Source organism: Macaca fascicularis, chromosome 11 (assembly GCF_037993035.2).
Source record: "Macaca fascicularis isolate 582-1 chromosome 11, T2T-MFA8v1.1".
Classification (NCBI taxonomy): domain Eukaryota; kingdom Metazoa; phylum Chordata; class Mammalia; order Primates; family Cercopithecidae; genus Macaca; species Macaca fascicularis.
In genome coordinates, this window is record NC_088385.1 from 50,711,144 (window position 1) to 50,737,588 (window position 26,445).

The window sequence follows — 26,445 nt, forward strand, 5'->3', positions numbered from 1 at the left end:
ATGCATCCCTAATAAATTCTGAAATAGGAATATAGGGTGACTCTTCTAAGAGTACAATTTAATAAGTTAGAACAGAGATGGATAAGGTCAGCTTTCGGATAAAATGACCCCAGAGTCAATAGGGTCTATAGTAACTGGATTGAACATTAACATATTTGAAAATGGAATATGCATTGGTCAACATTGCAAACATAGAAAAAGATGAGTTGAATTCATTCAGCCAAACAAATATATATTGAATGCCTTCTGGGTGCCAGAGGCTATAGTGATGAACAAGACAGGCAATATCCCTGATCCCTCAGAGGTCTTACAGTCGTAGAGGCCAGTGATGGCATGATGTGGCTGAGCATTGTCCAGGAGAGAGGCTGCCGGTGATACTATTCTCCATTGCCCAGAACACCTCTCCTTTGAAGACAGAGACAGTAGGCATTTTTGCCTATTATTACAGACTTAAATCATCTCACAAATGCCCTTTTTTCTCTGAGACCATGCTAACTCTACAAGTTTCTGATCATAATTTGGATTCTTCGATGTGTCTGCCTATTGGGAAAGAATACCAGAGTCAAGCAAATATGAGGGCTTTGGTTCTGGTGATGTTTACATTTTTCTTTTAAAATATGGCCATTAGTATTCTGTGTGTTACATCAGTCTACTGTGGGTATATCCCTAAGGGCTGAACCCCTTCTTTGACTTCTACCAAAGTCAGATTTTTGAGTCTTGAAGGCTGGGAGCCAGATCCTGTACTATCATAACTTTCTTGAGAAATAGCCAGCTGGGCTCATTGGTGACACTCAAAATCTGTGTTAGCTGTTCTTGTTTTGACTTAAAATTTCTGAAAGGATGGCTAGGTGCAGTGCCTCACGCCTGTAATCCCAGCAGTTTGGAAGGCCAAGGCAGGCAGATCACAAGGTCATGAGATCAAGACCATCCTGGCTAACATGGTGAAACTTTGTCTCTACTAAAAATACAAAAAATTAGCCGGGCGTGGTGGCGGGCGCCTACAGTTCCAGCTACTCGGGAGGCTGAGGCAGGAGAATGGTGTGAACCTAGGAGGTGGAGCTTGCAGTGAACCGAGATCGCATCACTGTACTCCAGCCTGGGCGACAGAGTGAGACACCATCTCAAAAAAAAAAAAAAAAAAAAAAAAAATTCTGAAAGGAGTAGGTCTTATTCAGTTTCTCCAAGTAATATTGAACATATATCTGAGAGATACTGCTTTCAAAGGAGTGATAGAATAGATACGTTTATCTTTTCTTGTTTCCTTATAGTGGTTCCCTCGTGTCATTTCTTGATCTCATGGCAGATGTCTCTTGCCTCAGGTATGTCTGGCAAAGGGCCAGCTCATAATCTTATGGGGTGTCTTTCAACTGTTCAGGGTATGGAGCAGTCTCATGATATGTTAATTTGCTTTTGACATCTGGTTCTTATCCATCTGCTTAGAAGTCTGCTGTTATTATTTGATTACCAACAAAGCCAACCTCAGACTATCTTAAAAAAAAAAAAAAAGTCAACCTGAAGTTATTTCCACTTTTCTGAAGTGATCTGAAGTAGAACAACAGCTAATTATTCTTTAACAAACTAGCAACCTCTGTGCTTTGCAACCTCAGCCTTTTCTTGGTATCAGCATTTTTCTTTTCTTATTTTTTAAAAAACAATTATTCCATGAAAATACTTGAATAGATTTCTGGCAGGTGACCTTTGCCCTTTGCAGATCCCTGTGCTGTTTTGATTTTCATGCCTTAAATGGTATGCCACAATGAACTTGCTTGAAGAAATTAATAGTAACACTCTACTTTTAACACTTTTCTGTAAGATGGTGAAAATACTTGGGTATATGTGGAAGTTTAGTTACTTTTTAAAAAAAAAATAGTGATATAGTAGGGTGTCTAAAACTTTAAAACTTTTTGTTTTGTTTTTCAAACTTTTGGTTTAGCAGTACAACCTTGTTTTCAGATAAAATATAAAGAACCTGATATAATAAAGTGATAAAACTAGAAATATTCTAGATGAAGCCTGAATGCGTCAGCAAATTGGGTGGAGTCCTGGCTTAGAACTGCATAAACCATGACTTCAACATCTAAAGTTTAGAATTTCAATATCAAATGCTACTAATGAGGAGGATCATGAGAAATAAACAGAATAAGAAACAGAATATTATTTTGCCATATGTAGATGGAGGAACACTTTGAGAAGCCCACCAAAACAAGTGGGATATTAGTAAAAAGGCTAAAATGAGCCTAGAAGCTATAGCAAATTGGTAGCTGAGCAAGCCATGTGGTGGTGGGGGCATTAAGAATGATGACCTGATATTGCTTTAGTGGGAATGCTAGTTACAGATTGCAGAGGAACAGTAATACCAGACTAAAAAAAGCCTTTGGGGGTACTTCAAATTGTATTAAAATTAGAATGATTCTTTTTGAGCAAAGGAATCAGACATAGCAGGACTCCAAAAATAATGACAAAGTTTAATACAATTCATTTATCCTCTATAATGGGCTAGACATGGTTCTAGGTATGTTTATATTATGTAGTGTACTGAAAGTAATGCTGAAGCTAAAAACTAAAAACATGGGTTATTAATATGCCCCATAAACGTGCCAGATGGGAATCACTAGCATTCTGTTATTTATTAATATGTGGGACAGTGATACAAAGTGACATTATATATATAAAAGAATTGAGATTTATTCTTTTCATTTGGAATACTGGTCTTTTTTTATGGACAGTACTAGCAGAGAGTTTGGAATGTATATAGATATCTATGTATGCAGAGACCAATAAATTCCATTAAACATCCTAATTGTCTCTCAGATTTACTGCACACGTTAATGCCTAATACTTCATATCATGGGAATATTTAATGCCAGGTTCATTCTATTTTTAGCTAAAGCTTACTCATTGCCAAGTGATGATATGTTTTCACCCATAAAATATAATGCTTGATGATACTTTGCTCATATTGTGCTTATTCTCTTTTGTCTATAACATCCCCCAAAGCAAAACTCCTCTGCCTCTTAAATTTTCCTCAAGTTATTGCTTTAATTCATTTCTCATCATCTCCATAAAACTTCTAGAAATAATAGTTTCTATCACTCAGTATTTACTTCTCAATGCACTGCAGGTTTTCTTCTGCATCTCCGGTGCTTAATAAAAGTGCTCACTTTAGAGCCGTTATTGGTGACCTGCTAAACACCAGGTCTGGAGTGTCTTTGCAGCCTCTGTGCTACTGCTCATCCAACCATCAGTTTGGTGCTTGTCTTGGTCCATTGCAGTATTTTGCTGTAATAAATTATGACACACTGGGCGGATTATAAACAATAGAAATTTATTTCTCACAGTTCTGGTGGTGTGAAGTTCAAGGTCAAGGTACCTGCAGATTCAGTGCCTGTTGAGGACCATCTTCTGGTTCCTAGAAGATGTCTTCTTGCTGCATCCTTACATAGTAAAAGGAAAAGGCAGCTCTCTGGGGACTCTTTTAGACGAGCACTAATCCCATTCAGGAGAACTCTGAATTAGATTCCAAAGGCTCCACCTCCTAATCCCACCAAATTAGAGATTAGATTTCAACATATGAATATGTTGAACATATGCTTAATACATATGTTATTATATGTATAATACATATGCTTAAACATATTCATATGTTGAAACCTAATCAACATAATAGGTTGGTGATGGTGTCTTGAAGTGTGATACAAACACTGAGACCATGGCAGTGCTATTTGCCTTGATGTCACTCTCCTGATCTGCTCTTTCTCCTTCTTTGGCTACTTGCAGTCTCTTTCATGGACTCTCCTTCCTCTGTCCATTAATGTTCCCTGAATGTGGGTCCAAATCTTCAGTCGTTATAGTTTTTGCCTTAGTTTGGGACTCATCACCTCTCACCTGGTTTACTGCAGGGGACTCCTGATATCCTTATAGCTTGTTGGGCATAAGCCTCTCCCACCTGTTCCACATCATACTACGTACTGTGGGAAGAGCAGCTGTCCATTAAAACAAGGCTAGTCTTTCACTAGATTACTTAAAACATCCATTGCCCAATGGATCAGCTGAAAAAAATTTTTGCATAGCATGCAAACCCCCTCAGAGACCAGCTGTCATTTTCTGTTTCTGTCTTACGTTCTTCTACTCTCCTCCCTACACCAGACGGAATGGCTGCCTCTGCACTTGTGTTCCTGAGCTGTCCTCCTCTCTCTGTCTAGCAATATCTAAGGTGTTTAATCCCTGCCTGCCTTTTTCTTTTCGATACAGCAAGGGTAACTGTAATGTCTATATTAAGGGAAGATTGTTATGGTCAAAGGAAATAGGGCCTATGTAACTGCTTTATTTTCTACAAGCCTCATAAACTGATCTATACACTTTCATGTGGTTCTTGTTATTAGATCACTTTGAGGTGGGCTTGGGGGAATTTGTGGAGGATACTCAGGAAACCCATAAAGATAATTAAAAGTTTAAAAATTAGAATAATGAAGAATGGGAAAAGGAACAATTATTCAGCCAGGAGAAGAAAAAGCCTGAAGGGAGATATAAGAAAGAAAAATTATTTCCTAGAGGATAGGCTTAGACTATCCTCCATTAATAGTGAGAAGAAAGCACAGCAAAGCATGTAGGATTTATGCTTGCTGTAAGGAACATTTCCCACATTAAGGGAATCGGCTATCTTGAATAGTTTATTCATTAAACTCCCCAAATCTGTTCATCTATAGATCAAAAAAGATATATTTTCTTCTGTCTAACCCATGTAGGTATGAAGAGGCCTGAATGTGGAGAAGTGAGTTAGGTGATTTCTTGCAGTTCTTTTTTTTCCCCTCAGTAAGTCATTCTTTCATTCTCTCTCTCTCTCTCTCTCTACCTCTATCCATCTCTCTAAATGTCTGTCTCTGGCTTTCTTTCTCTTTGTCTCTGTAATACTATTTCTGCCTCTCCTTTTTCTTCCATTTGTTCTCTTACCTTTCTCTCACCATTTCTGAATACTTTTTCATTTGAGCTCCTATCCTCCAAGCCCTAATATACAGTACAAACAAAAGGTTTCAGAAATAGTACAAACACCTTTTTTTTTTTTTTTTTTTTTTTTTTTTTTTGGTCTTAGGTTCCTTGTATTTTTTGGTTGGCATTGTAAATATTTTGGATAAGCGGATGATATAGTTTGGTTGTGTCCCCACCCAAATCTCATCTTAAACTATAGTTTCCATAATCTCCACTTGTTGTGGGAGGGACCCGGTGGGAGATAGTTGAGTCATGGGGGTGGTTACCTCCATGCTGTTCTTTTGATAGTGAGTGACTTCTCATGAGATCTGATGGTTTTATAAGGAGATTTTTTCCCTCCTTTGCTCTGTACTTTTCCTTGTCACTGCCATGTGAAGAAGGACATGTTTGCTTCCCCTTCTGCCATGATTGTAAGTTTCCTGAGGCCTCCCCAGCCCTGCTGAACTGGATGTCAATTAAACCTCTTTCCTTTATAAACTACCCAGTCCTGGGTATGTCTTTATTAGCAGTGTGAGAATAGACTAATACAAAGGAAAATTTTCATTTTATAGAGTTAAGGAGAGAGGCATTTTTATGATCACTTGCTTTATATTATTTTATGAGGTCTTCTTTCTTCTGCACATTTCTCAGCATAACTCCATATCTTTTTTTTTAGAGGAATTTTTCCTGTAACTTATGGACAACACATTTTGCCAGTTAACTATTAAGGTCCTTCATTACATGATATGGTAATGAAGTCTGAGGGAAGAAGTTGTTAATCAGTACCATTACTCTGGGGAGCAAGAAGCACCACAGAATGCCCTGCTGAACTTTGAGGTAAATCTTTGTAGGTTCAATTTCTAACCATTGCGTTTAGTAGGTTGTACATATTTCCTATGTTATATTTCTACTTATGTGTGTAATTCCTGACTTTCTTTTGATGATGTTTGTGGCAATCTGTCTCATTAACTTTGCTTCATATTTCTCCTCTATTATTTTTTCAGTTCTTCTCATTCCTTTTTAATGTTTAGCCTTTTGGGGGCAGATTTCATCATTTACTGTGATTGGCTTCTCATGGATGCAGTCCTGTTACTTGGCATGCTGATGGATCCCAGCACCTGCTACTGGAATCCACACAACTATGAGGTGACAAATGTTAAACCTGTATTCTTTGTGGGAAAGTCATATGGCTGAATCAGTACCATCATTTTTCTTTTCTCTTGAGCAGCTACGATATCTCATCTTTGACTTTTTATCTAGTCTTCACTAGATTTTCCCCTCAAGCACTTTTAAAACATATAGATAATTGAATTTTGTTCCTGTTTTTTTCTCACTAACTTTCATGTCATAGTTGAAGAGAACGATGTAATGTTCATTATCGCAATTTAATTGTGAACCAAGAAACCCCTGAATTAAAACTTTACAGTATAAACTCTAATAAGAAGAGTGAAATTGGCACTTCTGGAAAGCAAGAGAGAGGAGCAGTGGTCATTATAAGCAAGATATGGAGTTAACAGTTTGTAAATGATCACTCGTTACTACTATTTCAGCAGCTGCTGTTAAATGGAAGCTATCCTGGAAAACGTATTTGGAACTGAGTGTAAATATTGTTGCTATAAAGTAGAATGATTAATTAGTATATTAACTATAACAGGAATATAAGGTCATTTAAATTATAGCTTTGGGTTTCCTCCCTCCCTTCATCTCTCCATTCTTCTTTTTTCTCTCTCCATTCCTCCTTCCTTTTATTTTTTAAACAAATATCTTCAGCATACACAATCTGATCAATCAAAATTATATCAGGCTTAAATATTTCAGTCAACTGGTAATTAGGGTTTTTTTTTTTCTGTCATAAATATTTATTGAGCACCTACCATTGGCTTGTTTGGTGAGTTAGTAAATTACCTTATTTATTTAAACGTATTTAAGTCCCACAAAGGCCCTGTGACTGGTATTATTGTCTCCATTTTTCCTTAACTTATTTTCCTTCTCCAACACTTTTCCTTTTTGTGATTCTGAGTTCTGACCTATATACTTTTTCTTCTGTCTGAAGAACAACTTTTAACATTTCTTGCAAGGCAGGTCTACTGGCAACAAATTCCCTCAATTTTTGTTCGTCTGTGAATGTCTTTATTCTCATTCACTTTTGAAGAATAACTTTGCAGGGTACAGAATTCTAGATTGGTGTTACTTTTTCTCTCGCAATGCTTTTAACATTTCACTCCACTCTCTTCTTGCTGTATGGCTTCTGAGAAGTTAGATGTAATTCTTATCTTTACACCTCTGTAGGTAAGGTAATTTTTTCCTCTGGGTTCTTTCAAGATTTTTAAAAAATGTATTTTCTGTAGTCTGAATATGATATGCTTAAGTGTAGCTTTTTGGCATTGATCCTGCTTGGTGTTTTCTGAGCTTCCTGGATCTGTGGTTTGGTGTCTGACATTAATTTGGGAAAATTCTCCATCATTATTGCTTCATATATTTCTTCTGTTCCTTTCTCTCTTTCTCTTTCTGGTAGTCCCACTAAGCTTACATTATACCTTTTATAGCTGCTCCATAGATTTTGGATGTTCTGTTCGATTTTTTTTCCAGTCTTTTTTCCCTTTGATTTTCAATATGGTAAGTTTCTATTGACATAGCCTCAAGGCCAGAGAGTCTTGCCTCAGGTGTTCCTAGTTTACTAAGGAGCTTATCACAGGGAGTCTTTATTTCTGTTACACTGTTTTTGATCTCTAGAATTTTAAAATTATTTCTATCTCTCTGCTTACATTACACATTCATTCTTGCATGTTGTCTACTTTCTCTATTAGAATCTTTAGCATATTAATCAGAGTTCTTAAAGAAAATTTCTGGTTTGATAATTCCAACATTCCTGCCATATTTGGCTCTGATTCTGATGCTTTTTCATTTCTTCAAAGTGTGTTTTTTTGCTTTTTAATATACCTGGTAATCATGCATTGGATAAGAGAAACTGCAGTAAATCGACCTTTACTAATGTGGTGGTAAGGTGTGGGAAGAGTAGAAATGTTCTATAGTCCTATGGTTAGGTCTCAGTGTTTTTAGCCCTTGGACTGTGAACTTGAAAAGTGCTTTTTAGTCTCCTTTACCAACCTCCTGGCCCCTGGGTGGGACAGGATGGGTGGAGGGGTCTAGAGTTGGGTATTTGCCTTCCCTGGGTCAGATAGGCTCTGATCAAATCCCAATAAGGTTAGGCATCATAAAACAGTTTCTCTTGAGGGCAGGTCTTGTGAAGAGCAGAGTGCTCTGTCATATTCCAAAAGGAGTGTTTTCCCCTGCTGAAAGTATAAGGGCATTTTAAAGCAATTTTCACTCTGAGACCCTGGTAAAGTTTCAGGAAGTAAAACTTCTAAATTTTGGGACCTTCCTATTACTTGGTCCCTGTGGAGATTTTAACTCTCAGATGTGTCCACACTGAGCCTCTAGCAATTTATCAATTACAGTTCAGGTTTTTCTGTCCTGGCACTGGTTCCCTTAGAGGTTTCTACTTAACGGTTTCTTCTCTATTAAGTTGCAATTTTCTGTATTCACCTGTCTGTCTTTCCAGTTTTGGGGGCAGCTGCTTGCACTTCTCTGACAAATCCAAGAAAAGTTGTTGATTTCTTGGCGTGTTCACCTTTGTTTACTTGCTGTTAGGATGGCATAATGACTTCCCAGCTCCAGTCTGAAAGAGGAGCTTGGTGAACCGAAAACCTTGTCTATTATTTCTATTTAAATATATGAAAGCAGGCAGAGTTTTCAACAAGGCTGAGTAACTTGCTTGAGGTCACACACAAATATAAGGGATGGAATCTAAAGTTTTAAAAAATTGAACTCCAATTAAAAAATATATTTTAGCTGTTACAGTTGGTCTTTTGCTTTGAGTGACAATTACATATTGTTGTTACTTTGAATGACAGTTATATATCTGGGTGCCTATTGGTACAAACAGCATTAAGTTTCAGTTAAACAGGAGAAATAAATTTTTGAGATCTATTGCACAGTATAGTAACTATATTTAATGAAAATGTATTGTATACATGAATTCATAACATCACTTTCTACTCCATAAATGTATACAAATATAATTTGTCAATTTTTAATAAAAAATTAAACAAAATTACATATCTGGGAGCATACATTTGAATCATGGGAAAATTCTTCTATAGATTACATAATCTGAATTAATAATTGATACCACAGAGTTACGGATATTGAGTGTTTCACATGTGGAATAAAAAATGAATTCCAATTATAGTGAATAGTACATTGAACATTTCTTATCTCATTTTTGAGCTTAGTTTCTTTCATGGAAATGTATACATATATTTCCTATGTAAAACAGTTTATAAAGTACTTTATTATTTTTGAATCTCTTTTCTCTTTTATTGCTATTATACTACTAACATTGCATTCATAAGAGGTCATCCTTCAGATGGCAGTCAGGATGAATGATTATTTGGCTCTCCATCAGTAAAGTTGATGATGGTATAATTTTAAAAACAAACAACAATACTCAACTTACTAGGGGTCAGGTACAAAGTTTAAGTGCTTTATAATAAATTATCTCACTTAGTTCTTAAAATAACCTTATATATAAACTGTCACCAATTTCTACTGTAAAACTAAGAAAATTGAAATTAAAAATTAACTTTCTCTTACTTCCCAGGGTTGGTAAGATGTGGGGCAAGGATTTGAACCTAGCCTCCTTGGCTCCAGGGCTCACAGTGTTAAAAATAACTCCATATGTATTTGTCCAATTAACACATTCCCTTTTAAGAAACATTTATTTGTGACCAGCGTCAAAAGAGGGGAAAAATTAGTCTCAGGTTTACATTATCTACTTTTTTAGAAGAGAAATAAAAATTCACTTAGAACCTAGACTCTTCTTGCTTTACTGCACAGTGGTTTGAGAGCATTGTCACATTCAATTAAAGACTCATTCACTGTGTCACTGTATTTTAATGTGAGTTGACATGGAGATAGGAAACATAATTTTAATATTAAAAATTAACATATAGTGGTGAAGGGTAAACAGCACAGACTGAATTTTTAATTTTTCAACTATTTCTAATGAAGAATATTTATCACCTTCCAATTATGAATTTACATAACATTTCTTCCACAAGAAACATTATTTTACTCCTTTCATGATCATTTTGAAATGTACAATTTTCAAATCAACTTTTCGGAAAACAACTTTGTTTTCTTTGTGGACAGATGGCAAGAATTATATCCACAAAACTTTTTGTTTTCATATTCTGGAAAAGTAGTATGCAGTCATTGTGGAATAGGGCTTTTAAAAGTTGCTCATGTCCTGCACTGAACCAACTGAATAACATAGCAAAAGAGCCACCAGTGTCTGACCTGGCTTCTATAGACCAAATAAACCCTTTGTATGTTTGTTTATTTTCATCTGTAACTTTGTTTGCTTATTTTTCATTCTGACACTTTTTGTAAAATGAGTAAAATCTTCTCAACAGTTTATACTTCCACAGATCTGTTGACATTTGATGAGCACATCCACTAAATTGAATTTAAAAGGGATAGTTTACTTCATCTGTTTCTTTACCTGTTCCACTAATCATTTGTACCAAATTTAAATAAGTTTAAATTTTTATTTTAAAGAAATGACAACTTTTTACTCCTTTATATCCATCTTGTGCCTGTTCATAATGGCAACCAGCAATGAGTGAATGGCTATGGAAACAAAACTATTTTATAACTAGATCTACAGTAAAATTAAGGCACTTGCCTCTGCAGTTAGGACTGTATTTTAGCTTGGTATTGGACAAATGGTAAAACTCAGGGGTACTGAACCCAGATCTCAAGAGAACCTTTTTCTGTACCGCTCTGGGACGGCTGAGGAAATGTCTAAATCAAGCCTTCCATCTGCTTGGCCAAAGAAAGATTTCCACATCCATTCTAGTTTGCTCAGTAGCCTCTGAAAAAGTAATTTATTGTCTCTGTGCTTTGTTTTCTCCATCTAGTCAGTGAGGTTAATCATACTTACCACCAACCTCCATCAAGACAAACTTCTGAGAGAAAAGAATCTCACTGAGCATCAGGGATGCTGAAAAGTCACCACATAAGTATTAGTAGAAGTAGAAGGAGTGAGGGTGGGAGAACACATTATTCTTCTGTGCATTTAGCTAATAGAACAAACACTACTGTTTCCTATAAAAATGCTACTACTTCCACATTTCCTGTATGTGGACTCTATTCTAGACATTCTAGTTTGGTGGTTTTTTTTTTTTTTAAGTTACAGGCTATGAATAAAATATCTCTTTAGTTGTAAATCCAATTTACTGTAGAATATCTTGAAAAACTTAATTATGAATGAATTTTCAGAAAAAGACCATAAATCATATATAATTTTTTATCTTTAAGAGCTGTATACATGAACTATTTCAGGATTGGCAAATATGTAGCATATGCATCATCTGTTCCTCCTTCTGCATACATGGCAGACATTGCCAATTCTTTAAGATTCTCTATTGAATAAAGACAGAGCTGCAGAATTCTCTGCAGTCTGTTTCAGGAAGCTATGACCAACCTATCAGAGTTGAGGATGAGTCAAAACCGTCTATGCCATTCCTGATCAACTCTGACTTTCTTATTTGCAGATAAAGAATCTAAGACTCAAATATTATAGGTTTTTTTTTAACTGAAGTCATATAACTTGTTATTTTTGCTATTATTTGAATGAAAAACCAGATGTGCATGTTTCCACCATAGTTTTATTTTGTGACATCAGGCTGTTTCTACAATTTTCAAGCCTGTTTTCATTCATCATATTATGAATATTTTTCATATTCTTTCTGATTGATCGACTCATTCATTTACTCTTTGATTAAGTAGCATTTATGGAACAGCTACTATGTGTACTATGCCTGGGCTAGTGACTCTGCACTCAAGAAACTCAAGAAACTTAGAGTCAAGTAGAGAAATCAAGTCTTTACAAAACTAGCCCTCATACATGATAAAGTGCCTTCTGGATCAATTTCATCTACTAGAAACACGATTGTGTTTTTCTCATTGCTTAAGCCTATGTTGCCTAGTCATGGTGTATCTGTCCCTTTCCAGCCAAGCTTCACATTAAAATAAGTGGCTACAGTTATGGTCTTTATCTCCTTTCTTCCTCTATATGACCCAACTGACTGCACATTAGTATTTTTCTCTTCTCAATCACTGAAAATGTTCTTGCTGAAGTCAATAATCATCTACATGTTAAATTTAACAGATATATTTCAATTCTTAATTATCTCACTTTATTTGAGCATTTCACGCTGCCAATCATTTCATTTCTTGAATTTCTCATTATATTATGTTTTTTTGTATTCTTTGTTATATCGCTTTACAATACTCTCCTAACTTGTTCTCATTTCTCTGAAGCTGCCTTCTCTTTAAACAGCGTGGGTTCTTTTTCCTCTTCCAATTCCTTTGAGGTTGGTTTTGCTGAGATTATGGCCTTAATTTCCTTTTCTTCTCTCTGTAGAATTTCACCTACTATTAAAACTACAAACTGCAAACTGCACTTCTAGCCTGAATATTCTTGTATCTTTCTCTCAATCTCAGATTGTGGCCTCAATTTCCTTTTCTTCTCTCTGTGGAATTTCACCTACTTTAAAAATTACAAACTGCAAACTGCACTTCTAGCCTGAATATTCTTGTATCTTTCTCTCGATCCCAGTGCAGACTAGTATATCAACTACTTACTGGGCATGTCCTTGTGTTCCACAGGCATGTAAAACTCAACTTTTCCAAAATTGAATGTATCTCCTCTTTTCAAACCTTCCTCACTTCCTGTATTTGCTAATTTGGTGCATGGCAGCACCACTGGTTCACCAATTGTTGAAGCAGAGATACTGAATTTCTTTTAACCCCATCCTTTTTCTTACCACCTCATCCTACAAATTCTATCGGTTCTCATCCCTTAAAAGACTTTAACTGTGTCCCCACCTCTTCATCACTGCTGCTAGTTCGTTAGTCAGGCCCTTGCCTTTCCTTGACTCTCTGCAGTAGCTTACTGACTGATCTAATTTCATCTCATTGTAACCTTATGAATCTCCATGTTGTTGTCAGCTGAGTGTTAATAAAACACAAACCGTATTTTTGTTTTGGCATCCAAACTTAGAATCATTGAAAACTCCCTTTAGATTCTGGAGTAAACTCTCTTCCTTGTACTTGGCTCTTGAGGATCAGTTCCTGCCTACATTTCTATTTTTTGTCGCTCATCACTCTAACCCCCTAGTTTTCCATCAACTAACCCCTTAATTTTGACTTCAGTTTCAGCATATTTTAAGTGCCTTGAGTTCATCATCATCTCTCTTGCCTCCTTATTTTTGCATGTATTGTTTCTTCTACCTGAAATGTTCCCACCTCTCTTTTCTTAGCTATATCGACTCATCTTTTAAATGTCGATTCTGATGCCATTTGCACATGGACGCTTTACCTAATCCATAGCATACTGTTTTTTTTCTTCTTTGATTGTAGCATTTTCTTCAAGGTGTTGCAGTTGTCCTCTTTGATCTTTAGCTATTGCAGTGCCTTTCACTATTTGCAGGATGTATTGGTTGAATCAGTTGCATCATGATTCATCTTGTCCCTAGAGTCTGCCCATTCTGTCCTGGGGCTCTGGACATGCCCTTGGCACAGTTCCTCTGCTTGGGTTTGTCTCTGCATTGGCTTATGGTGAGCAATATGCAATAGCTTGATCCTGAAGTCGTCAGGGGTTTTGAGAATGAAACTAGGCCGTGTCTTGTTTTTGACCGGTGAGGGGGAAAGAAAGAAAGTAATTCTAGAACAACCTACCCCTTACTTTAGAGCTTCTCTTTTATATAATCTATATTTGGCATGGAAACCATCTGTGTTTTTGTCTTTGTGGTCAGCCATTATTGTTTGTTTGGCCATGATATATGTCGGAATGATATTATTTGACTCTCCTTTAAGTACCTCCTGCTTCTTTGAGTAAAGAGATCCTACCAGTAAAATTCCTTTCTGTATCTTTGTGTTACCAATTTATTGAGATATATGGACTATCAGTTGTTTTGTTTGTAAATAATTTTATTTTTGTAAATTGTGATCTATTTACCTAATTATCTATTAATATCATCTCTCTAAATCTTCTGCCGCATTTTATCCTGATACATATCTTGACTTCTTTATTAAAAAAAAGTACAGAAAATATACTGGAAGGAAATTGTAGCAGTTGTTCTGAGTAATGGAATATCAGGTGACGTTTTCCTTCCAATCTTTAATGCCTTTTATAGATAAATGAAAATTTTAAACTTTCCTGGTTAAAAAGCTTTTTAAAAGAAGAAAGAAATAAGTAAAAGGCAAATATGCTAATGGGGAATAATATAATTTTATGTTGAGGCCAACCCCTTTCTCATTGAGTAATGATCCAAATTTGATTTGAAGAGAATGACATGTATTTAACCAAAATAATTCTATTAGGTACCTGCATTAACTATGGTTTAGAAGAGGTAGAAATCCATTTCAGCTTTAGAAAGCAGGGGAAAGGTGGAAAGAAGAGGAAGTGATACTGGAGCTTTATTTTAAAAGAGAAGCAAGGGTCGACTGCTGAAAATGATAAAGGAAGGTATTCCGAACATAGGGAACAGCAATTGTACAATAACCTCAGAGATATAACATAGCAAGGGCAGCTCAGAATGGCTGGATATTACTATGTTTATGAGATGACAAGAAGTAGAGAGATTGTATGTCATGTTATTGGCTGATGCCTAAAACTTTAGTAGGAATTGGTGAAAGCAAGGATTTTTGTGTGTGTATTTTTGATGAGCTCTTCAAGTATTACATGGTATCTTATTTTATTAAAATCAATACACATTGCAATTTTTCTTTACCTCTACTTTTCATGCAGAGGTATTTTTTCACTTCTTTAAACTTAATGCAGTTTATTTTTTATAACACCCTTTAATCAATGAAATCCTGTTACCCTTCGTCACAAGTGGGTTTATTTGCATCTGTGGATTTAAAACACATTTCTTGCATTTTACTTTCCAGTTCTCAGGTGTCATTCGGGAATACGATGCAGCCATTAGTTAACAGACTTCCCCCCAGTTCCTAAATAACCTAAAGTAATATTAAACTGTATTTTAGCTAATCTGTACTCATAATTCAAGTTTTACTGTTTTTTTTTTCAGAAAGCTGACTCCAAAGTGAACAAAAGTAGTTTGTGTGGAATTATTTTTACTTATGCTCCACTTTGAATGCAATGTGTGCCAAGAACATCACCTTATGATGACAGCTTGTTGCAGCCAGAAGGTCTCTAATTTAAATAAATTCTGGTTGTGTTAGTCACCAAAGATACAATTGTGTCATCATATGCTGTGTGGTTTTTAAATAAATGATTCTGAAACAGACTGTTCTTTGATAGTTTCATCATTTTTTCTTGAGCTTGCAGAGAAAATTTATGTAGTGGAAAGCTGACCACCGCAGCACACTCTAGATGCCTCCTGATGGCAGGAAGCTCACGGTTCTTCTTAATGAGACTGACTATTAATCTAGTGAACACTCAACTGAATGAATAAATGCAGCCATTTGTTGGAAGTCAGGAGAGTGTAAATGTTTTGTTTTCATGAGCTCCAGCCTTGATCATTCCTATCTATCCAAAGGTACTTGCTTATGTCATTTTAGCGCTTATGATTCTTACAGTGCTCATGATTCCTATTGCATAGTCTGCTTTCCAGTGGTCCTTTGTAGTGACTTCTGAGACCCTTTGTGGCTCAGTGTGGTGGCTTACACCCCAAATTGTCTTCCCGACTACCTGGGGCTGTGTGTAGAAGCTTTAGCCATGTCAGTGACTCCCCAGTCTGACCGTGTGTTAGCATCACCGGGAGGTTTAAAAAAAAGACTGATGCATTTGCTTTTCATCAGCTTAAGTAAGTCAGAACCTCTTAGGAAGCGGGCTAGGCAATAGTGCCTCTTTAAAGTGTCTCAGGTGAATCTAATACGTAACCAGGGTTGAGAATGAGTAGAACATGGATCAGGACTGAGAGGTCTGCGGGACATGCTCACCGTGGGCAGTGGTGAAGGATGCGCAGGAGTCTGGGAAGTAGTATCTTGGAGAAGTGGCAAAGAAAAATCCAGATAGGCTTTTAAAAGAAGTCACTTAAAGTCAGTAGAATGGGAACTTTAGGCCTTGAAGAGAGAGAAAACTCAAAGGAGAGGATAGAGATGGGGCCTGGAGCAGCACCTGGGCAATTGTCTGGTGCCCATGAAGATGTGTGCCAAGAGAAGGTAAAATCATACTGTGAAGAGGAAATGACAGAAGAAAGGGATGATTTACCTACGCTGACAAAAAAGAAAAAAAAAGAAAAGAAAAACCTTCAAATTAGTAGGAATTACCATTTTCCCGATGACTGTCTTCTATTCTTAATTTTGGGTGCTGCTGATTTGCATGTGTATTGTTAGGCCAACTAAGGTCACTGAAAATTTATCAAAGCAACGTTAATTAAAAGAGTGCTGTCTGCCTGTTTTTTTCCTGCATTGTATACTCATAGCTTGACTGTAATAATAAGATAAAGTTCACCATGTACAGACATGAGTATTTATCTAGAGGCCTCCCGTAGGCTTATTCTTCTGCCCATTTTAAGCTCTTCCAACATGGCCTTGCTCACAGCTGCAGGAGCTGGGTAAAAAGGTAGCCATGTATATAACCAGAGGGCCTGCTTTTCAGCTCAGGAGTTGCTACTGGCTTCCCCTGTGCCTGCCTGTAGACATTGTCTGATTTTTTGCCCTGGTGTACATATTTCTAGTAAATTTCCTCCCTAGATTTGGTGGTTTGACTTTTTCTATTGGCTGAGCAGCTCTAGCTTGGCCTCATTTGTCTGCTGACCCTTAGATGCGGGATCACAGTTCAGATTCTGATTGCTCAGGACCCTTTTCTGATTTCTGGGTGTTGGGACACAGACATTTAGTAACAACCATAGTCAAGAGGTCCTACTGTGTGTTCCCCATCCCCTTCATCTGTGGAGGCCACCTGTTCACAAGTAATGAGTCATTTCAATTAAGGATTTTATGAAGATGTCTGTATTAGTCCATTTTCATGCTGCTGATAAAGACATACCCAAGACTGGGCAATTTACAAAAGAAAGAGGTTTATTGGACTTACAGTTCTATGTGGCTGGAAGGGCCCCACTATCATGGGAGAAGGTGAGAGGCACATATCACATGGTGGTAGACAAGAGAAGACAGCTTGTGCAGGGAAACTCTCGTTTTTAAAACCATCAGATCTCGTGAGACTTAGTCACTATTATGAGAACAGCAGGGGAAAGGCCTGTCCCCCATGATTCAATTACCTCTCACTGGGTCCCTCCCACAACACATGGGAATTATGGGAGTACAAGGTGAGATTTTGTGGGAGGAATCACAGAGCCAAACCATATCAATGTCTAAAAGTATCTTTTTGAGTATGAGTAAATCTAAAATCTGTAATAAATATGGTTAACCATTGAACAACATGGGGTTTTCTTTTTGTATTTCTCATAGGCTGATGACTGTATAATATGTGGTGCACTAGTTGCAGTATTTGGCTCTATTCAAGGAATAGTCTATTTTTAATGGGAAAAAATAGGTCATTTGGTAAAAATATCCAACATAAACATGACTTCTATTCTCAAGAGGAATTTAAAGTGAATACTTTGCGGTTTTAGAGGAACACTTTTTAGGTTGGACATGCATGTAATTTACCTGTTGACTGCAGCTGTTAACATGGAAGCAGAATGTTGATGCTTCATAGCACAAATAATTCTAGTGTAGGAACTTCAAAAAGGAGCCAGAAGAAAAAGCCATATAGTTCTGTGTTGCAACAAAACTTATGGATTAAGGCACAGGTATGAACTCATGGAAACTGAGTTAAAACTTCAGAAATATTGTGAAATCCCACAGTTTAAATGATAAAATATTCAGGTATGCATAAATCTGTTGACTTCTCAATGATAATATTGATGAGAAGCACCATTTCTACTTGATTATGTAACTAGGGAAAGTGGAGGCAATGTTACAGGATTTCTGTGTTGAATTCTAAAATCAGGATCATAGAGATTTTAAAATATTGTGTCATATGTTGATAGGTGTATTTTTTGATGTAAAAACAATTGTATCTTTAAATGTAAACTATTAATATGATTTCTATGATAGTTTTATGTATCAATTTGGCTAGGCTATAGTACCCAGTTATTTAATCAAATACAAATCTAGGTGGTGGTGTGAAGGTATTTTGTAGATATAGTTGACATCTTCAATAAAATGACTCAGTAAGGCCAGTCGCGGTGGCTCACGCTTGTTATCCCAGAACCTTGGGAGACCAAGGGGGACAGATCACCTGAGGCCGAGAGTTTCAGACCAGCCTGAACAACATGGAGAAACCCTGTCTCTACTAAAAATACAAAATTAGCTGAGTGTGGTGGTTCATGCCTGTAATCCCAGCTACTCGGGAGGCTGAGGCAGGAGAATTGCTTGAACATGGGAGACTGAGGTTGTGATGAGCTGAGATCACGCCATTGCACTCCAGCCTGGGCAACAAGAGCAAAACTCTGTCTCAAAAAAAAAAAAAAAAAAAAAAAAAAAAAAAAAAAAAAAAAAAACAAGACTAAGTAAAGTAGTTTCTTCTTGATAATGTGGGTGGACCTTACCCAATCTGTTGAAAGGCTGCAGAAGCAAAAATTGATGTTTCCCAGAGAAAGAAGAAATTCTTCCTGAATGTTTTCAATATCAGCTTCTTCCTAAGAAATTCCAACCTGGTTGCCAGATCCACAGTTGCATAAGCCGTTCCTTGAAATAAGTCTCTATTTATGTGTATGCCTATGTCTGTCTGTCTGTCTATCTACTTCATCATCTGCTGGTTCTGTTTCTCTGGAGAACTCTGACTGATACCGTTTCCTAAATGGAAAGCCTTTTAAAGATATGAAATAAATAATATTAGGTAGATGTTGGGATAGAGGTTTATGCTTCTAATGTTCCCATTTCAGTTCTCATTTCAAGCTTTGCTAAGGCTGTGCAAAGCCTCCTGGGACATATCCTCTGCCTCTCCAGCCTGCCTGCCTGCCACACCGGGCATTCCAGCAGCAGCCCTGAGCTGCCCTCTCCTCTCCTCTCATGCCCTCCTGCTTCCGGCTTTCTCTTCCTTTGTCTGTCTGTTTTCTTCTACTTCAAACACTTTTGCCCTCCTCTGCCCTTCTCTGTAAAGCCTTCTCTTCTCTCTGCCGCCTTCTCTTCACACCAGAAGAATTAGGCTTCTCTCATCCCCGCTTCCCCCTTCATGCACAACATTTTACACAGAGGGCTCTGTTGAATTGTTTGCAAGTCTTTTTTCATTGGCTAAATGGTAATGAGTATGTCTTATTCATCTTGGTATTCCCAGCACCTAGCACAGTTCCTGGCATCTAGGAGGTGTTCAATCAGTATTGTTGAAAGAATGAATAAATAGCTGACCCTCTCCTTCAGGGATAAGCAGCTGTCTTTAAGTTTCATTGCTGATGGCTGGGAGGCATCCTAAGTGGCTATTCTTTCAGGGCTGGGTATGCTCCTAAGCTTCTTGTTCCTGAATTGCTTGAAGAGAAATTCCCAGGCAAACAGACCTTTAATTACCACCAAAGGCCTATGCTTTCATTATTTGTGAGGGATTATGTGTATGCCCAGCAGATTTAAGCTGATTGTATAGAAATCTCTGGCATCATATATTGGTGGCATGAATGCTTTGCAAAATGAGTATAAATTTGGGCTGACATATTTTAACCTTTTAATTAATGTCTTGAAGTCTTACCTGCATTCATTAGCAAGGAATCCAATATCCGTTTTGAAGTTATTCCCACCCAGTCAACCTTAAACTTGATGCCTTACCCAGTCCTATGTAGGGTCACTAGGGTCTATGTTTTTCAAATACCAGCTATAGAAAAAGCTGTGCCATTCTGATTATTCTTCTACTTTACCTGTGTCTTACTGTTAGTCTGCTACATGGTGTCATTGTTGAAGCTTGCTCCTGCATAGTTCCACAGACTTCTGTCTACTCAGCATGAGTGTCGTCCCTGGCCCAGACCCTGCATGGGCCACAGCGCTGTTTCTAACCCCAGAATGGTGAGTTCAGAAGAGCTTTCATCAGTCATACTGGGGGCTGAAAACAGCTCTCCTACACATGCCCTTTAGTGAGCAGCCCAAGTCAGCAGTGTGGCCATCCACTTTCCCCACAATTTTTGTTTGGAGACGTCTCATCATTCTTGTGTAGCGCTGGGCCTTTCTCAGGTCCTCCACAATAAGCCTCTGTGCTTCCCATCTTGAGGAACAGATCTCCTCTTTTCCTCCCTGGTGATCAGCTTTGCATGTCAGTGTCTTGCAGAGCTTTACTAGAGTCACAGAAGTTTTATTACACTCTTTCCCATTACCCTTCCTCAGTAACTTTCTTGTCTTAACCCAGAGAACTACAGGGAAATTACCCAAGTGATTTCTCATGGAACCCAGGGAATATTTGCTTCGAGGTAACTTCCTGCCTCCCTGTCTTGAAATAAATGAAGCAGATATAAATTTTTATGGGTCTTTCAAATGGCACTAAATTGAATCTCTACCTTATCAGGCATTATGTACGTAAAAATGGTAGCCTTTTCATTCAGCTATACCATCACTTTCCCATTAAGAGATATCAAGAAGCATGGTCAGTTAGAATGCAGAAAGATATTTAAACTGTAGCAACTTATGGAAGAAACTTAACAATCTAGTTTACAAATGTGAATTGTTCACAGACTTTAAAATATAGGCTAAATTATGTGGTGACACTCATTACAATGCCCTTCACTACATTATTAATTTTCAGCTTCATCGTTTATTAGTTTTTACCTTGCCCTTGTTCTAGCCAGGATATTTCACTAGAGTCACAGAAGTTTTGCACAGCCTCGATCATAAATTTTCAGGAATCTTCATTCTTCTACCTCCCTTTGTGGCACCATCTGATCCAAAATCAAAATAATTTTCACCCAAAGCTATGTTGATCTTTTACTATCCCAGTGTTCTCCCTTAAAAAAAATAGCTACCATTTGTTGAACCTTTACTGTACTAATGGTTCTTTATATTTTTGGTAATTTTTAAAATGTGGAAATAATCTAACTACATATAAGTGAAGGCTGATTGCACACAGGTATGTCTTAATTATTGCAGAGTAAATATTTTTTAAAATTTATTTATTTATTTATTTATTTATTTTAATTTATTATTATACTTTAAGTTGTAGGGTACATGTGCATAATGTGCAGGTTTGTTACATATGTATACTTGTGCCATGTTGGTGTGCTGCACCCATCAACTCGTCATTTACATCAGGTATAACTCCCAATGCAATCCCTCCCCCCTCCCCCCTCCCCATGATAGGCCCCGGTGTGTGATGTTCCCCTTCCCGAGTCCAAGTGATCTCATTGTTCAGTTCCCACCTATGAGTGAGAACATGCGGTGTTTGGTTTTCTGTTCTTGTGATAGTTTGCTAAGAATGATGGTTTCCAGCTGCATCCATGTCCCTACAAAGGACACAAACTCATCCTTTTTTATGGCTGCATAGTATTCCATGGTGTATATGTGCCACATTTTCTTAATCCAATCTGTCACTGATGGACATTTGGGTTGATTCCAAGTCTTTGCTATTGTGAATAGTGCTGCAATAAACATACGTGTGCATGTGTCTTTATAGCAGCATGATTTATAATCCTTTGGGTATATACCCAGTAATGGGATGGCTGGGTCATATGGTACATCTAGTTCTAGATCCTTGAGGAATCGCCATACTGTTTTCCATAATGGTTGAACTAGTTTACAATCCCACCAACAGTGTAAAAGTGTTCCTATTTCTCCACATCCTCTCCAGCACCTGTTGTTTGCTGACTTTTTAATGATCGCCATTCTAACTGGTGTGAGATGGTATCTCACTGTGGTTTTGATTTGCATTTCTCTGATGGCCAGTGATGATGAGCATTTTTTCATGTGTCTGTTGGCTGTATGAATGTCTTCTTTTGAGAAATGTCTGTTCATATCCTTTGCCCACTTTTGGATGGGGTTGTTTGTTTTTTTCTTGTAAATTTGTTTGAGTTCTTTGTAGGTTCTGGATATTAGCCCTTTGTCAGATGAGTAGACTGCAAAAATTTTCTCCCATTCTGTAGGTTGCCTGTTCACTCTGATGGTAGTTTCTTTTGCTGTGCAGAAGCTCTTTAGTTTAATGAGATCCCATTTGTCAATTATGGCTTTTGCTGTTGTTGCTTTTGGTGTTTTAGACATGAAGTCTTTGCCCATGCCTATGTCCTGAATGGTACTACCTAGGTTTTCCTCTAGGATTTTTATGGTATTAAGTCTAACATTTAAGTCTCTAATCCATCTGGAATTAATTTTCGTATAAGGAGTAAGGAAAGGATCCAGTTTCAGCTTTCTACTTATGGCTAGCCAATTTTCCCAGCACCATTTATTAAATAGGGAATCCTTTCCCCATTTCTTGTTTTTGTCAGGTTTGTCAAAGATCAGATGGCTGTAGATGTGTGGTATTATTTCTGAGGACTCAGTTCTGTTCCATTGGTCTATATCTCTGTTTTGGTACCAGTACCATGCTGTTTTGGTTACTGTAGCCTTGTAGTATAGTTTGAAGTCAGGTAGCGTGATGCCTCCAGCTTTGTTCTTTTGACTTAGGATTGTCTTGGAGATGTGGGCTCTTTTTTGGTTCCATATGAACTTTAAAGCAGTTCTTTCCAATTCTGTGAAGAAACTCATTGGTAGCTTGATGGGGATGGCATTGAATCTATAAATTACCTTGGGCAGTATGGCCATTTTCACGATATTGATTCTTCCTATCCATGAGCATGGTATGTTCTTCCATTTGTTTGTGTCCTCTTTGATTTCACTGAGCAGTGGTTTGTAGTTCTCCTTGAAGAGGTCCTTTACATCCCTTGTAAGTTGGATTCCTAGGTATTTTATTCTCTTTGAAGCAATTGTGAATGGAAGTTCATTCCTGATTTGGCTCTCTGTTTGTCTGTTACTGGTGTATAAGAATGCTTGTGATTTTTGCACATTAATTTTGTATCCTGAGACTTTGCTGAAGTTGCTTATCAGCTTAAGAAGATTTTGGGCTGAGACAATGGGGTTTTCTAAATATACAATCATGTCATCTGCAAACAGGGACAGTTTGACTTCTTCTTTTCCTAACTGAATACCCTTGATTTCTTTCTCTTGCCTGATTGCCCTAGCCAGAACTTCCAACACTATGTTGAATAGGAGTGGTGAGAGAGGGCATCCCTGTCTTGTGCCAGTTTTCAAAGGGAATTTTTCCAGTTTTTGCCCATTCAGTATGATATTGGCTGTGGGTTTGTCATAGATAGCTCTTATTATTTTGAGGTACGTTCCATCAATACCGAATTTATTGAGCGTTTTTAGCATGAAGGGCTGTTGAATTTTGTCAAAAGCCTTTTCTGCATCTATTGAGATAATCATGTGGTTCTTGTCTTTGGTTCTGTTTATATGCTGGATTATGTTTATTGATTTGCGAATGTTGAACCAGCCTTGCATCCCAGGGATGAAGCCCACTTGATCATGGTGGATAAGCTTTTTGATGTGTTGCTGAATCCGGTTTGCCAGTATTTTATTGAGGATTTTTGCATCGATGTTCATCAGGGATATTGGTCTAAAATTCTCTTTTTTTGTTGTGTCTCTGCCAGGCTTTGGTATCAGGATGATGTTGGCCTCATAAAATGAGTTAGGGAGGATTCCCTCTTTTTCTATTGATTGGAATAGTTTCAGAAGGAATGGTACCAACTCCTCCTTGTACGTCTGGTAGAATTCAGCTGTGAATCCATCTGGTCCTGGACTTTTTTTGGTTGGTAGGCTATTAATTATTGCCTCAATTTCAGAGCCTGCTATTGGTCTATTCAGGGATTCAACTTCTTCCTGGTTTAGTCTTGGAAGAGTGTAAGTGTCCAGGAAATTATCCATTTCTTCCAGATTTTCCAGTTTATTTGCATAGAGGTGTTTATAGTATTCTCTGATGGTAGTTTGTATTTCTGTGGGGTCGGTGGTGATATCCCCTTTATCATTTTTAATTGCGTCGATTTGATTCTTCTCTCTTTTCTTCTTTATTAGTCTTGCTAGTGGTCTGTCAATTTTGTTGATCTTTTCAAAAAACCAACTCCTGGATTCATTGATTTTTTGGAGGATTTTTTGTGTCTCTATCTCCTTCAGTTCTGCTCTGATCTTAGTTATTTCTTGCCTTCTGCTAGCTTTCGAATGTGTTTGCTCTTGCTTCTCTAGTTCTTTTAATTGCGATGTTAGAGTGTCAATTTTAGATCTTTCCTGCTTTCTCTTGTGGGCATTTAGTGCTATAAATTTCCCTCTCCATACTGCTTTAAATGTGTCCCAGAGATTCTGGTATGTTGTATCTTTGTTCTCATTGGTTTCAAAGAACATCTTTATTTCTGCCTTCATTTCATTATGTACCCAGTAGTGATTCAGGAGCAGGTTGTTCAGTTTCCATGTAGTTGAGTGGTTTTGATTGAGTTTCTTAGTCCTGAGTTCTAGTTTGATTGCACTGTGGTCTGAGAGATAGTTTGTTATAATTTCTGTTCTTGTACATTTGCTGAGGAGTGCTTTACTTCCAATTACGTGGTCAATTTTGGAGTAAGTGCGATGTGGTGCTGAGAAGAATGTATATTCTGTTGATTTGGGGTGGAGAGTTTTATAGATGTCTATTAGGTCTGCTTGCTGCAGAGATGAGTTCAATTCCTGGATATCCTTGTTAACTTTCTGTCTCGTTGATCTGTCTAATGTTGACAGTGGAGTGTTGAAGTCTCCCATTATTATTGTATGGGAGTCTAAGTCTCTTTTTAAGTCTCTAAGGACTTGCTTTATGAATCTGGGTGCTCCTGTATTGGGTGCATATATATTTAGGATAGTTAGCTCTTCCTGTTAAATTGATCCCTTTACCATTATGTAATGGCCTTCTTTGTCTCTTTTGATCTTTGATGGTTTAAAGTCTGTTTTATCAGAGACTAGTATTGCAACCCCTGCTTTTTTTTGTTCTCCATTTGCTTGGTAAATCTTCCTCCATCCCTTTATTTTGAGCCTATGTATGTCTCTGCGTGTGAGATGGGTCTCCTGAATACAGCAGACTGATGGGTCTTGACTCTTTATCCAGTTTGCCAGTCTGTGTCTTTTAATTGGAGCATTTAGTCCATTTACATTTAAGGTTAAGATTGTTATGTGTGAACTTGATCCTGCCATTATGATATTAACTGGTTATTTTGCTCGTTAGTTGATGCAGTTTCTTCCTAGCCTTGATGGTCTTTACATTTTGGCATGTTTTTGCAATGGCTGGTACCGGTTGTTCCTTTCCATGTTGAGTGCTTCCTTCAGGGTCTCTTGTAAGGCAGACCTAGTGGTGACAAAATCTCTAAGCATTTGCTTATCCGTAAAGGATTTTATTTCTCCTTCACTTATGAAACTTAGTTTGGCTGGATATGAAATTCTGGGTTTAAAATTCTTTTCTTTAAGAATGTTGAATATTGGCCCCAACTCTCTTCTGGCTTGTAGAGTTTCTGCCGAGAGATCTGCTGTTAGTCTGATGGGCTTCCCTTTGTGGGTAACCCGACCTTTCTCTCTGGCTGCCCTTAAGATTTTTCCTTCATTTCAACTTTGGTGAATCTGGCAATTATGTGTCTTGGAGTTGCCCTTCTCGAGGAGTATCTTTGTGGCGTTCTCTGTATTTCCTGGATTTGAATGTTGGCCTGCCATACTAGGTTGGGGAAGTTCTCCTGGATGATATCCTGAAGAGTGTTTTCCAACTTGGTTCCATTTTCCCCCTCACTTTCAGGCACCCCAATCAGACGTAGATTTGGTCTTTTTACATAATCCCATACTTCTTGCAGGCTTTGTTCATTTCTTTTTCTTCTTTTTTCTTTTGGTTTCTCTTCTCGCTTCATTTCATTCATGTGATCCTCAATCGCTGATACTCTTTCTTCCAGTTGATCGAGTCGGTTACTGAAACTTGTGCATTTGTCACGTATTTCTCGTGTCATGGTTTTCATCTCTTTCATTTCGTTTATGACCTTCTCTGCATTAATTACTCTAGCCATCAATTCTTCCACTTTTTTTTCAAGATTTTTAGTTTCTTTACACTGGGTATGTAATTCCTCCTTTAGCTCTGAGAAATTTGATGGACTGAAGCCTTCTTCTCTCATCTCGTCAAAGTCATTCTCCATCCAGCTTTGATCCGTTGCTGGCGATGAGCTGCGCTCCTTTGCCGGGGGAGATGCACTCTTATTTTTTGAATTTCCAGCTTTTCTGTCCTGCCTTTTCCCCATCTTTGTGGTTTTATCTGCCTCTGGTCTTTGATGATGGTGATGTACTGATGGGGTTTTGGTGTAGGTGTCCTTCCTGTTTGATAATTTTCCTTCTAACAGTCAGGACCCTCAGCTGTAGGTCTGTTGGAGATTGCTTGAGGTCCACTCC

General features: G+C 37.5%; 1 protein-coding gene and 1 long non-coding RNA gene across 6 annotated transcripts in view; both read left to right on the forward strand.

The window, feature by feature from the left end:
- The window catches only part of TMEM117 (transmembrane protein 117), a 570,487-nt gene that overhangs the window by 256,395 nt on the left and 287,647 nt on the right, over positions 1–26,445 (forward strand). The window lies entirely within an intron of this gene.
- LOC123567491 (uncharacterized) lies at positions 5,740–16,310 on the forward strand. The gene is made up of 2 exons (XR_006690452.2): positions 5,740–6,111; positions 15,129–16,310. It is a non-coding gene; the product is annotated as an uncharacterized lncRNA (long non-coding RNA).